General features: G+C 36.0%; 1 non-coding gene across 1 annotated transcript; it reads left to right on the top strand.

The window, feature by feature from the left end:
- Nucleotides 1-365: 365 nt before the first annotated feature.
- Nucleotides 366-529, top strand: LOC111546881. The gene has a single exon (XR_002732961.1). It is a non-coding gene; the product is annotated as a U1 spliceosomal RNA (small nuclear RNA).
- The last annotated feature ends 4458 nt before the right edge of the window (nt 530-4987 follow it).

Raw genomic sequence — 4987 nt, 5'->3', positions numbered from 1 at the left:
GATCTGATGATTTTATAAGGGGCTCTTCCTCTTTCGCTGGGCACTTCTCCTTCCTACTGCCTTGTGAAGAAGATGCCTTGATTCCCCTTTGCCTTCCGTCATGATTGTAAGTTTCCTGAGTCCTCCCCAGCCACGCTGAACTGTGAGTCAATTAAACCTCTTTCCTTTATAAATTACCCAGTCTCAGGAAGTTCTTTACAGCGGTATGAAAATGGACTAATACAGACATAAAAAATAAAAGTTCACAGCTTTCAGAAGAATACATACAAGAATATGTTTGTGAATTGTGAGTAACCAAAGATTTCCTAGACAGGATCTAGAAAGTTATAACTATAAAAGAAAAATATATATAAATTAAATGCCATATAGTTACCTGGCAGGGGAGATACCATGATCACGAAGGTGGTTTTCCCAGGGCGAAGCTTATCCATTGCACTCCGGATGTGCTGACCCCTGCGATTTCCCCAAATGTGGGAAACTCGACTGCATAATTTGTGGTAGTGGGGGACTGCGTTCGCGCTTTCCCCTGTAAAAAAAAAAAAAAAAAAAAAAAAAAAAATTAAATGCCATCAAAATAAAAAATTCTGTCTGTTCAAAATTTTTGTCTATTCGTTAAGGAAATGAACAGGCAAGCCATTGGAAGAGGAAATGCAGATTAAAACCGTAATGAAACTCCTGCATATACCCCCTAGAATGGCTAAAGTTAAAAAGACTGAAACACCAAACACTGGCAAGGATGTAAAGCAATTAAACCTCTCGTACAATATTGGCTGGAGTGTAAAATGGGCCATTTACTCTTGGAAAAGATGTGGCAGTTTGTTTTTAAAGTTAAACATTCGCCTATCCTTTGATCCAGTAATTCTACAGATATTAGTCAAGAAAAACAAAAGCCTACATCCTCAAAAAGACTTGTAAAAGATAGTTCATAGAAGCGTTATTAGTAATAGACCAAAGCTGGAAACAACTTAAATGTCCTTCACTGGGTGAATGTATAAATAAATTGGCATGTTCATACATACAATGAAACACTACTAAGCAATAAAAAAAAACCTACAGAAACACGCAACACCATGGATTATCTCACATACATTTGCTAAGGAAAGATGTTGGATACAGAAGAATACATGTTTTATGATTTCATTAATATAAAGTTCTAGAACAAGCAAAACAAATCTATGTTGAAAACATCAAAAAGAGTGGTTGGTTTTAAGGTTGGGAGGACTAATGGGGAAAGAATATAATTAATTGGACGTTTGATGCGTATGATAATTTGTGCATTTCAAGGTACATAAATTTTACTTTTATAAAACACTAAATAAATAAACTCTAGTAGGTTTCAATTTTCTGGGGTACATATTAGCAACTTTAAAACCATTTCCTGTATTCTTGGCTTGAGCAAATGTGTCAATATACTGAGGATAACAGTAGCCAGTTTTTCATATGAGAAATTGACTTGCAAATACAGACAGGAAGTCTAGAATGTTCTCTGTGCTGCTGGATTGGACTTGAAGGAAGGCATCAGTATGAAGTTGTTTTTTAAAAACAAGATATTGAAATAAATAAAAATGTGTTTGTTTACATATGTGTGTAAATATTTCACCCTATTCTATTCCATTTCCTATCTCTGCCCATTAAGAGGGCCTACAAGCAAAGACATACAAGTGGGAATAAACACAGCTAACACTCAGATCTTGGTTTCTCAGCATCATTCTCCACTAAAAGGAACTGAATAAATCATTGATTCCAGGCTTGGGTTAGGGGCAGGAGATGGGGTTGGCAGGGAGTAGAGAAAGAACTTGGAAAACTTTATGCCACAAAGTTTAAAAAGTACTCAAAGGATCTTGGGGACATGTCAAATCAACATGAGTGCCAACTGGTAGAGGCTCTCACAGGACAAATCTGGGACAGTATAAGCATCAAAAAAAAAAAATGATATAACCCATTTAAAAATTAGAATCCATAAGTCTGTGCTGATATAAATATTAAGTGAATAAATCAATAAACAGAGGAAAAGGAAAAGGTCTTCCATATGGTAAACTATCAGTGGAAAGATGGAAGAATGGAGTTAGAAAATCATTAATGGATGCTAAAATTAGCAAGTGAAATGTTGATAAGGAACAGGATATCCACTTATCTCAAAATAGCTTTCAAGATACTTTTCTTTTTTTTTTTTTTTTCTTTTAGATGGAGCCTCACTCTGTAGCCCAGGCTAGAGTGCAGTGGCACGATCTCAGCTCACTGCAGCCTCTGGCTGCCAGATTCAAGCAATTCTCCTGCCTCAGCCTCCCGAATAGCTGAGATTACAGGTGCGTGCCATCACGCCCAGCTAATTTTTTGTATTTTTAGTAGAGTCAGGGTTTCCCCCATGTTGGTCAGGCTGGTCTCAAACTCCTGACCTCAGATGATCTGCCCACCTCAGCCTCCCAAAGTACTTATTAATTACAAAGGGAAAACTGGCAGACTCCACTTTTACCAAGTCATCAAATCTAACATCACCAATATTGAAACAGACACCATGTGCGTCCTGAAAAGATGTGCGGAGAAAGGCACAACATCACTTTGGTAGTATTTCTGAAAACATGTATAACCCGGATCTTATCATGAGGAAGTATCAGAAAACCCCAAACTGCGGGTAATTCTCCAGAATCAGTGTCAGGTTAAAATGTGTAAGTACCCAATATTTTTTGGAAAACTTTTTTAAAAATGCCATTTTAAGTTACAGGCATACTATGGTGGATCAACAATATTTCCTTGCTTTGAGATTTTTAAATGTGAAAGGATATTTATAGGCAGATAACCCAAAGCTGAGAGGTAATATCATAGAAGAGTGAACATTTTTTAAAATAATAGGGCCAACAGCATGAGTTGAAGATAAAATTTTGTAAGATATTATTTTACATTGGCATGGAAACAATATTCCTACTGCTGTCCCTGGTTAAACAACACTAATTGAGGTACACTTGGAAACTAGAAGGTATCTGAGGATATAGTTCAGTGTGCAGAGTGACAGTTCTAGTTCATCTCGAATGTCAGTTTTAATTCTATCATTTCAATATTCAGCAAAAGTATATGAAAAATTAAAGAAGGATTCAGCTTCAAGAAGTTTACACACAACTACATTTTTTCTCTTTATTTTTTTAAAAACAGAGTCTCACTCTATTGCCCAGGCTGGAGTGCAGTGGCACTATCTCAACTCACTGCAACCTCTCCGCCTTCCAGGTTCAAGCGATTCTCGTGCCAGCCCCCCAGCAGCTGGGATTATAGACACACGCCACCACTTCCGGCTAATTCACAACTACATTTTGAAGGGGTAGCCAGGGGACAGCATAGAAAATTAGACTTCCATACCAGTCCAAGGAAGATCATAAGACCAGAAGTCCATTGAGGAGGCAATTTCATGCAGGGAGAAAATTATCAACACCACATATATTTACATAATATAAAAACTGTGATTACTGTTACCTTTTTCTTAGGGGTATATGTGTGCATGTGTGACTGTCTGTCTAGATTCAATGCTAGTTTATAACATTGACCAAAGACCAAAGACCATAGATAAAGCCTTTATCTAAAGCATTATCTAATTTTAAGTTATATAGAAATTTAGAATCTGTTGTGATAAAGCTCCTGACAGATAATTTTCTTATGACATTAGATTGGAAACAAATTCAGATCTATGTTCAAGAAAGGAACTTAGATGTTGATTTGTAACATGCCCATGTTATGATTTGTAATTTTAAAAAGCATTATTTGTAATGTAGTCTTGTACTTATCTTCAAAAATGCCATGTTAAAAACTGTATTAAATCATAAGTCTGTAGGTCAGGTTCTCAGACTCTTTTTGCCAACCTTTCTTCCTTTGAGCAAAGTCTTATCTAACAAATTCTGATTCTTAAAGTTCCTGTCTTGAAATAATTAGTTTTTGTTTTTTGGTTTTTGTTTGGTTTGTTTGTTTTTGGTTTTTGGTAAAATTTGGTGCCCAAAAAATCCTTAAAAATGGGCAGCAGGAATTTGAACTACTTCAGCTCTGAAATTTAATTATGTGGATATAAGCCTCTATTCTTAGGAGAATCAGCAATCTTTCTCACATCTGGCATGAGAAATATAGTATTTTAAGCCATTGGTGCTACATCTGTCAAAGCCATTTGCTTTTCCTAATTGTGGTAAGGAATAAGTAGTAATAATTGCAAATTCCACTCCCACCTCCCAGTTTTTGTTGCTTCTCGTTTCTTTACTTTTTAACTCCAAAGAAAATAATGTTTCTAATTTTAAGGTGTAGGAATCTTAAGGTATTGTTTTGGCTTTTGAAGTAGAGTTAGTAGGTGATTTCTAATGATGAATGAAAATCAATTAAGCAGTTAGACCAATCAGGGAGATTAAGTAAACTTACTTTTACTTGGTTAAGGTGGAGTCTGCCTGTTTTTCACATGAAATTAAGTTATTTGGCGAAGTGTATTTTGAGATGTGTAAATATCATGTTTTTCCTCAAACTTTCATTCACTAGGTTTAGCATCCGTGAATGATTTTCTAACTACATCATTCCTTACACATTTACTGGTTGACAGCCCACTTTAAGGACTGAGGCCTTTATTCTCCAGAAGGCATGAGCTAATCTTTATTTTTTATAGGTAAGACTAGCCTATCAGGAGAATGGTGACTGCATTAAATAAGCTAAAGATTTTGGAAAACTAAGTACTGAAATAACTTCCTACCTCTAAATGTATTCTCCAAGTGAAAGATTAAAATATTCATTTGGTATGTGAAAGTTTTTAGTTCAAGAATTATAAATACTGAGCTGTGAAAATGTTCTATGGATATGAACACTTATAAAAGTACAACTGAATCACAAATTTCTGGCCGGTCGCGGTGGCTCAAGCCTGTAATCCCAGCACTTTGGGAGGCCAAGACGGGCGGATCACGAGGTCAGGAAATCGAGACCATCCTGGCTACCACGGTGAAACCCCGTCTCTACTAAAAATACAAAAAAAAAA

The sequence above is a fragment of the Piliocolobus tephrosceles genome, chromosome 18 (assembly GCF_002776525.5).
Source record: "Piliocolobus tephrosceles isolate RC106 chromosome 18, ASM277652v3, whole genome shotgun sequence".
Taxonomy (NCBI): Eukaryota; Metazoa; Chordata; class Mammalia; order Primates; family Cercopithecidae; genus Piliocolobus; species Piliocolobus tephrosceles.
The sequence above is the reverse complement of the archived record's forward strand: the minus strand, read 5'-3'. Positions and strand labels throughout refer to the sequence as shown.